The sequence below is a fragment of the Lemur catta genome, chromosome 1, assembly GCF_020740605.2.
Source record: "Lemur catta isolate mLemCat1 chromosome 1, mLemCat1.pri, whole genome shotgun sequence".
NCBI classification, from domain to species: domain Eukaryota; kingdom Metazoa; phylum Chordata; class Mammalia; order Primates; family Lemuridae; genus Lemur; species Lemur catta.
Genome location: NC_059128.1, coordinates 177,879,257 through 177,888,833, shown reverse-complemented (window position 1 = coordinate 177,888,833; position 9,577 = coordinate 177,879,257). Strand labels below are relative to the sequence as shown.

Genomic DNA, 9,577 nt, shown 5'->3' with positions numbered 1-9,577 from the left:
TGTTCTAATGATTCAAATCTCCTCTTTTCTTAAATCAATTAAGTATTGTTAAAGTTTTTTTTTTTTTTTTTTTTTTTTTTTTTGAGACAGAGTCTCACTTTGTTGCCCGGGCTAGAGTGAGTGCCGTGGCATCAGCCTAGCTCACAGCAACCTCAGACTCCTGGGCTTAAGCGATCCTACTGCCTCAGCCTCCCGAGTAGCTGGGACTACAGGCATGAGCCACCACGCCCGGCTAATTTTTTTGTATATATATTTTTAGTTGGCCAGATAATTTCTTTCTATTTTTAGTAGAGACGGGGTCTCACTCTTGCTCAGGCTGGTCTCGAACTCCTGACCTCGAGCGATCCACCCGCCTCGGCCTCCCAGAGCTAGGAGTACAGGCGTGAGCCACCGCGCCCGGCCAAGTATTGTTAAAGTTTAAAAAAAATAGGTCTTCACAGTATCAGAGTTTGATCCAAATTTAAGCTGCTCAGAAAATTAAATATAAACGGCCACTTTCCCTTAGTTTTTGAACTGTCATTGAGAAGTTATACATAAGCAAAACCCTCAGTTTAAAGCAACTATGCTTTTCAGTTTATACGTTCTGAACTACCTCTTCTGGGATGTCTGAAGCCAGTCTATTAAATCTAAAAGAAATCAGATTCTCAAAGATATGTAAACTATCTTCTGATGCAAATTTTCCACACTGTGTTCTCTAAATGCTTTGTATTTGGCTAAATATTTACTATTGTGACTTAAACAAAATATAGATTTAAATATGAAATACCCTCCATATGAGAACAAGATTTCTTTTAGAGAGGTATTAAACTTCTACAGCTTATCTATTGTGTCTAATAAAAATAGGATGCTGTCTGTGCTAGATACAGTGGGAAAATGAGAAATCATGGTAACTTAGAAGACTAAGAGCATTTATATCTAGTGACATTTTCAAGTATTAAAGCAATAACTTAAAAACAAGCATTGTGGGCCAGGTGCGGTGGCTCACACCTGTAATCCTAGCACTCTGGGAGGCCGAGGCGGGTGGATCGCTCAAGATCAGGAGCTCGAGACCAGCCTGAGCAAGAGCGAGACCCTGTCTCTACTGAAAAAAAAATAGAAAGAAATTATCTGGCCAACTAAAAAATATATATAGAAAAAACAAAATTAGCCGGGCATGGTGGCACATGTCTGTAGTCCCAGCTACTCGGGAGGCTGAGGCAGTAGGATTGCTTAAGCCCAGGAGTTTGAGGTTGCTGTGAGCTAGGCTGACACCATGGCACTCACTCTAGCCCGGGCAATAGAGCGAGACTCTGTCTCAAAAAAAAAAAAAAACAAGCATTGTCAAGTATCTTCCAAACACAACCTTCTGTTTGTTTGTTTGTTTGTTTTTTTGGATGGATGAATCTCACAAACATAATGTTGAAAAACAGCAAAAATCCTGGACACAAGAGTATGGATTATGAAAGAAATTCTTTTTGCATGACTTTCCAAGTCAGTCAAGCTAATTTGTGCTTTCACAATTCAGGACATTGGTTACCCATTGATGTACATGGTGACTAGAAGGGATGACTAAAGGTCTTTAGGGAGTGCTGATGATGTTCTGTCTCTTTGGGTTTTGGTTATGTTGGTGAGTTCACATGGTGAAAATTCATCCAGCTGTTCACTTACAGTCAAATATAACCTTTAATATAACACTTTCATCAACAGAATTGTTCATATTTTGTCATGACATTCTGAATGCCTGGAATAGAATTTTTGAACTTTAGGAAGTTTAGAGATTATCTGAATCCAATTTCTGTATTATGCTAGCAAAAATTCTGAGCCCTGAAAAATTTAAAACAGAAATAAATAGTGTAAAACAGCATTAAAAATTAAATGTTTTGATATTTAAAAATGGAAAGAGCTTCTATTTGGAAGTTGGAGATCATCAATGTGAGGACAGAGAAGCAGTATGCCCAGTACTAACACAAGCAAAGGAATGCAGTTGTGGATGTTGATAAGTTAGAGTTAGTACTCCAGTTTTCTTAGAATGTCAGGGAGAAATGAGGCATGGATGAAAAGCAAGGTTGGATTACAGTACACCTTCAATTGTAGGCTTATGAGTTTGAATTTTACTCCTTAAGTAAAGAAAAGCTATTAATGTTTTTTTCAGGAAGGTGATTAGGGTTGTGTTCAAGAATATAATTTGTCAGTACTTCGGAAATCAGTGGGATGGGAAGAAGACTAGATCAGCATTTAGTCTGAAATGATTGCTGTTATGTGTAGTTACATTAGATTGTTGGGATATATAGTTCAGGGAAAGAAAAGTCTACCTGAATTCAAGTTATGATGATGGAATGAAGAAGATAAAATGGAACGAAGAAATGCTTTCTGAATTTAAGGGAATCTGAGAACTAAATATACATTCCAACAACCTCTCTCATATTACTATAGTACCAACAGTACTTCTGGTATTATACTAGAATTATAATCATGAGATAATACATAGAAATAAAGTAAAAAGAGGTATGTTCAATATCTCCCTGTCACTTTTTCCATTTTTGAACCAGAATAATGTTTTCTTAGCTATTGAACACACCAGGCTAAATTACCAAAATTCCTAGTCCCTGATTTTTACCAAATGAAGAACTCAAATGCTGTGATGCAAACTAAAGTTAAGGAGTAAACAGAAAGCTAAGATATTGTTGGAAGCTATTAATAGATATCAATAGAAAAATTAAGCAAAATTAATGTGATCACTAATATGAGAAAATATTGATAAATAAGTAATGAAATAACTTACAAGAGAGAAAGAAATGGAAATGATTTTTAGTGCCATTATGTATCAGAGGGTCATGTCAGTGTCTGTAAAACAAGCAAGGTAAACTGTAGACAAGCCCTACTGTTTGTCAAGAGGAATATAATAAATGAATTTCACAGTATTATGAAATCTATAGTATTTATAATCTTATTTAGTTGCTCCTGACAAAGGCTATGCAATTAAGGTTTTATTTTCCTAATTTATATATATGAGTACAAAATTTTTACAAATATATTTTATGCATTATTTTAACAATTTATTTCCTTTTAATATGTGATCTAAAACATTCTACATTTCTAAGCTGTCGTATTCATCCACTTTGGGTGAAATTTCATACCATAAGAACACATTTCTAATGAGATAATGCAAATCAATGAGAAACATGATTCAGTTAACAAATTTTTTAACAAATGCATTGTAAGATTCTATTTTTTAAAGTGAGTTATATCTGTAGTTAGATTATTTTCAAGAAAGTAATTTACATTTGATTTAAGGAGCACACTTTTCTCATTAAAATATGTTACTGACAAATCCACAAGACAGTGTGTTTGGGGAGGCTAGGTGTATTAAATTATACATGGTCACTTAGGGAATTGTTTGAGGAAATACTAATAGTAACGGTATAAGCCCATAGGTATTATGGCAAGTACATCCATCATGTGAGAACATATGTTATTAATAAAGCCTTATTGCCAACTACAAAGAGCTTTCAAAGCATTTTCCACTTGGGTTACTGTATTGTCTAGCAGATTTTAAGGATTCAGTTGCTGGCTTAGGAAATTGAAAATAAATGTCAAAACTCAAAGTGTGCAGTTCTGCAACAAATATTTAGGTTTGACTGATTCTTGCTATAAGAACATACGCAAAAATAAGATATGTAAAAATGAGTTTAACTATTTGAATACAGTAAATCAAATAGAGTCACTTGCTAAAAGTAGTCACTTAAGAAAAATATAACACTTTTACCAAGAGTATTCATCGAGACTTTATCTTGTAAAACCTTCTGACTGATTTCTTGCCTCACTATATTGACCTTCTATTTTCCCTATGTTGTCATTTAAATTTTCTCATGTTTCATTCAGACCTTCCCAGAATAACTGGAAGCTCCTTGATTGTAAAAAATGTGCTTTAATTTTTTTTAAACATGAAAACAATCTATCAGAGTAAGCATTTGATAAATCTTTTTAATTACAAGTTCTTTATCATTTATTTGAAAATTATTGAAGATTTCACTTGAATTAATAGCTAACATCCAAATACTATCTATGAACTAGGCACTGTGTTGTTTTATGTGGATTATCTAATTTAATCTTCAGAATATACCATTAACTTAAAAAAAATGGTTTATGCTTTGGAAAAAGGAGAGCTTTATTTCTTTTAAAGGGTTAACTACCCACAGTGGTCATTCTGGCAAACTGGGAAACCAGGCTCCCGGCCACAAGCCAGGAACACATGCTTCTAGATGGGGACAAAGAGAACAGGGTTTTACACTGAGCAGGGTGACTGTATATTGTATATATATTGTTTATTAAGAGCATGACCAGAGTCAACTTTAAATATTTTGCATGCGCCATTTTAATTCTTTTTTGGAGTCTCTTCTTAACTTTAGATCACCCTCATTAAGAGAGGCTACGAGAGAATCTTGATCTCATTTGGAAGACTTGAAAACACCAATTATAGAATGATCTTCATTGTTTTGGAAGGTTTAATAGCCTCTTTGTTTTAAATGAGTGTGCAGGTAAACTAAAGGTTTCCCAAGATTTTTATTGTGGCCAGCAAAGGTTTAAATCATCTCAGATTAGTTCTCTTTAAGATCACAAGCATTTATAAGAACTTTTGATAGTTTTAAGCATGTTAGCCACTAGATTCTCTGATGGCAACATTTCCTTACAACTATGGAGTTTTTAATAACTGCATTTACCTTATGAAGGCGTCCCTTCCAGTACCCATAATGTGAACATCCTCACAAAACCTTATGGAAAAACTGGGTCTGACTAGGTCCTCCCCAAGGTGTCCTGCTGACACCTTGATTATAGCCCAGTAAGGTCCATTTCAAACCTCTGACCTAAAGAATAGTAAGATACTAAATTCGTGTTGTTTTAAGTTACTAAGTTTGTGTTATTTTGTTATAGCACCAACAGAAAACTAATACACTAGGTCAGATCTTAAAATACTTTTTAAAAATGTGTTTTTTAGTGAGGTATAATGTACAGTTTACAATTTACAGTCATAACATAATTTATAGTTCGATGGGCTTTGATAAATATGTACACGTGAAAGCCACACTCCTATCAAGATACAGAATATTTCATTACCTTAAAAAGTTTCCTCATCACCCCTTCCCAATCAATTTTCTCTTCTAGGCAATCACTGTTTTGATTTCTATTGCCAAACACTAGTTTTGCTGCAGTTTCATATAAATGGAATCATACAGTATTTATTCTTGTATTTGGCTTCTGTTACTCAGGGTAATGGGTTGAGATTTACTCAAATTGTTATGTGAATCAGTACTTCTCTCCTTTCTATATTTGAGTAGTACAGATGCTCCTCGACTTATGATGAAGTTACATCCCAATAAGCCTATCTTAAGTTGAAAATAATGTAAGTAAAAACTATATCTACTACACTTAACTTACCAGACATCATAGGTTAGCCTCACGTACCTGAGATGTGTTCAGAACACTTATGTTGGACTACAATTGGGCAAAATCATCCAATAGAAAGCCTATTGTACAGTAAAGTGTTGAATATCTTATGTAATTTATTGAATACTGCACTGAAAGCGAAAAAACAGAATGGTTGTATGGGACTCACCATTGACGTGCACACTTGAAATCCACAGGGCCTGAAGAATGCTTGAAGCTGCATGATGGGATGCTACAGTGACAGGGTCATCAATTTCATTCTCTTCTGATGAGGCTCAAGAACAGCTGGTAGAAGGCACTGGGGCATGAACACTAGTTGATGGTTTAGAGGCATAGTGTTCTTCATTGATGCACAGTTTGTTCTTTCTTTTCGTTATATATTTACAACAACCAAGAGCATCCTGTATCTGCCTGTCAGCTCTTGTGAATTTCTTATAATTGACATCAATTTCTTCTAACATCTATAAGCCACTGCTGATAACAGCAAATGCCTCCACAGGTTTCTTTGCTGCAGACTTTCTTGGTGCCTCGGGTGCAACATCTTATTCCACTGCATCAACTTCTTTACTTCTTTCTTTCTCCCATTTGATCAGTTCCTCACTGGAAAGCTCTTCAGCCTTAACGCCAACAAGGTCATGAATATCCTCTTCATTACTGTCCAATTCTAGCTGTTTTCCAAGCACTAATATCTTATTACTTACTATTTCATCAACAGCAGAATCTATGTAAAGGCTTTTAAATGTGTTCACATATGTCTTCAAAACTTTCTTTCAAATGCCATTCATGAATTGCTGTGTGACTTTTTCCAATGTTTCAGTGATGTTCCAGATAGCATTTAAAATATTAAAAACTGCCCAGACTCAGTTGCTTCAACAGCTTGCACAAACGTGTGGTGTAAATAGCATGCTTTGAACTCAGCTATTGCACCTTGGTCCATTAGTTAATGAGTGGAGTTGTGTTCAGCTTCAAATACACAACATTTATGTTAGGATGAATATCACCAATGTGTTGTGGATGTCCTAGGTCATTGTTTAAGCTCAGAAGAATCTTGAATGAAATGTTGTTTTTCCTACCATATTCTCTTGCCAGCAAAATAAAACAGTGCAAAAACTAGTCTTCAAACAATGCTGATATCATTTAGGCTTTCTTATTATAATAATAAAAAATGGAATGCATATGCTTGCTCATGTTCTTAAATGCTCTAGTGTTCTTGGAGCGGTAGGGTTAGGAGAGGCTTTACTTTGAACCCTGTGACATTTTCACCTGAAAGCAGGGTTACAGGATCTCTGAATGTCTCGAATATTGGTACAGTCATGGACCCTTGATGAATGTATGTATGCTCTGGCATGTGCTTCTAGAACAAGCTAGTTTCATTGACATAACATATTTGTTCTAGCACATATTTCTCATCCACAATTACCCTATGCTGCTCTTCCTTAAAAGCCTTGGCACCTTCAGTAGTAGCACTTGTTGCCTCACCACTGACCTTCACATTATCAAAATTATTATATGACAGCTTTTAAAGCATTGGAACCACCTATGACTTGCTGTAAACATTTGCATATACATAGGATCATTGGTGTGCTTTTTTATTGTATTGAAAGACTTCCTGCCTTAACCAGGATTGTCAGTAGGCTAAGCGGCATGCGCTTCTGTGTCTGGTCTTCCATCCATGTGAAGAGTAACTTTTTATTTTATTTATTTTTTATTTTTAATTATTTAAGACCTTTATTAACAGGTGCTTGCAGTTTGTTGACTTTTTTTGAAAAAATCAGGTTGTAAACTTTTATTACAAATTAAAAATGAAGTTCTTAAAAATCTCAACTTAACCAGATATGAAACAATTTAAAAACCTTTAAAGGCGCATTGAGAAAAACCAGGCTTTTAAAAAAAACACGTTTGTTATTACCAAAAAAGACATCTTTAGGTAAAAATAATAAAAACCCCATGCTGCATACATAATGCAGCTAGTTCTAGTTATCTGGTCAACGGGCAAAAAGCAAGCACTTAAGTAAGGTCTTCAGCTCCAATCTTGTTCATTTCTTATTGCTGGAATTTCATATTCATTTCTTCTTGTTGGATGACTGAACCCGACAACGGTGGAGATGGTAGCCGGCATTTACTCAGCCCCGCCCTGCTCAGCCTCGGAGCGGACGAACTCTCAGCTGGTGGATGGGCTGCCTTTGTCTCTTTGCGGTCTTGTGGTTGAGGGTTTTCTGGGCGTCTGCGTGGGTAATTGAAGTTGCGGCGGGTACCGACGATGAGGCTGCTGCTGACCTTGGGTCTCATCTCCTTGATTCCCTTTATCCTCTTCATTGCCGTCCTCTCTGGGCTGTCTTTGGCGAGGAGGGCCCCCTGCGGAATCGTGGTCTATAACCCCGATACATATTCTGTCTTACTGGTGGTCCACCTTGTTCTCCTGCACCCTGGTTGTCAGCACCCCCCATCACTTCTCCCTGCACAGGAGGTTGGGATGCTGTGGTCGCGGCCCACAGGGTCTCCGCATGTGGCAAGGTGGGAGCCTTCGCCCGCGGTAGGGCCGGGGTTGCTGGCCTGGCCTTCAGGAGCGCTCTGGTCCCTCATTCTTTTCCCCACTCTCACTGTTCTGGTAACTCTGCTGGTAGTTGCATGGGGGACTCCTGCGACCTGGATAGCGTCTATGATGGTCACGGTCTGCCGCATATTGACTGCCTTGAACTGGGATTCCACCAGGGCCTGTAACATTTGCCGCCTCCGCACCCTTTTCTCCTTCAACAACATCAAACTGCACAGTTTCTCCATCTCCTGCACTGCGAAGGCACTTCCTGGGGTTATTCTTCTTTATGGCAGTCTGGTGTACAAATACGTCTTCTTTGGTGTCATTGCTGTTGATGAAACCATATCCGTTTCTTACATTGAACCATTTTACTGTCCCCCAAACCTTCCTTGTGATGACCTTCTTGTCCCCGCCGGCAGGCGCCGCCGATGTGAGGCCACCGGGGCCACCGCTCCCTGCGCCGCTGCCCGTGGCGCTGGGCTGGGTGCGGGGCTGGGTGGTGGCAGCGCTGAGGGCGCGGGTGGCGGGGGGCTACTGGGTCTCGGCCTCGCCGCTCACGGTGGCGGTGGCAGCTGCGGCTCCTCCCGTGTGATGGTAACTCGGCCGGCGGCGGCGGTGGGGCTGCACAGGGCTCTCTGGGGTCTGCTCTCCGCTCCCGCTACCAAACGAACAAGTAACTTTTTAATATCACCAATCACCCCAGCTCTTTTCTTTGTGCTGAGAGTGTATTTAACCAATGTTGATGATTTCACTGCATGCTTTAAGATGGTCAAGATTGTGGATTGCAAACGTACTAACTCAATGATACAATGGCCATTACTGGCTTGGCACCTTCATGCCGGGCAATTATCTTGAGTTTCATCTCGAGTACTTTCCTTCTTCTCACCAGAAGCACGAGACACATGTGGACATTTTGTAGACATGATGGGATACAAAAACACTAAACACGGTATCCAAAAAATGCTGGCAACACAGTCCACTGTAGAGCGTTGTTTGTTAATCCTCATGATCACAGAGCTTACTGGGAGCTGTGGCTCTCTGCCACCGCCCAGCCTTACAAGAGAGTACTGAACTGTGCATCACTAGCCTTGGAAAAGATCAAAATTCAAAATTTGAAGTACAGTTTCTACTTTTGCACTATTGTAAAGTTGAAAATTCATAAGTCCAACCATCATTAACTCAGAGACCATCTCTAGTTGATTACATGACTATACCACAATTGTTTATCCATTCACTTGTTGGACATTTGAATTATTTTCAGTTTTTGAACATTTCTGACTGTTATAACGTTTTCATGTAAATCTCTTTCTGGACTTTTATTAGATCTTTACATTTGTATTTGGCTTCAGTATAGAACAAATTAGATTAGCTTGGACAGTGGGTCAGAGAGTAAGAGCTAACATGGTGAACTTTGATGTTCAATAATTGAATTATCATAATTGACAATTCTTGGCTCAAGTGAGTTTTAGCTTCTGGTCTCTAGGCATCCAGCTTCACCTAACTGCTGTTAAGTCACTATCGGAAGCCAGTCAGGCATGATTGTCACTCATTTATCTATCGTATTTGGTATAACAGATCGCATTGTTATGGGAATCAGAAATGCCTGTTTGATATCCA

The 9,577-nt window shown here is 38.2% G+C and overlaps 1 pseudogene; it reads right to left on the bottom strand.

The window, feature by feature from the left end:
* Positions 1 to 7,467: 7,467 nt before the first annotated feature.
* Positions 7,468 to 8,822, bottom strand: LOC123644884 (annotated as a pseudogene).
* Between the last annotated feature and the right edge of the window lie 755 nt (positions 8,823 to 9,577).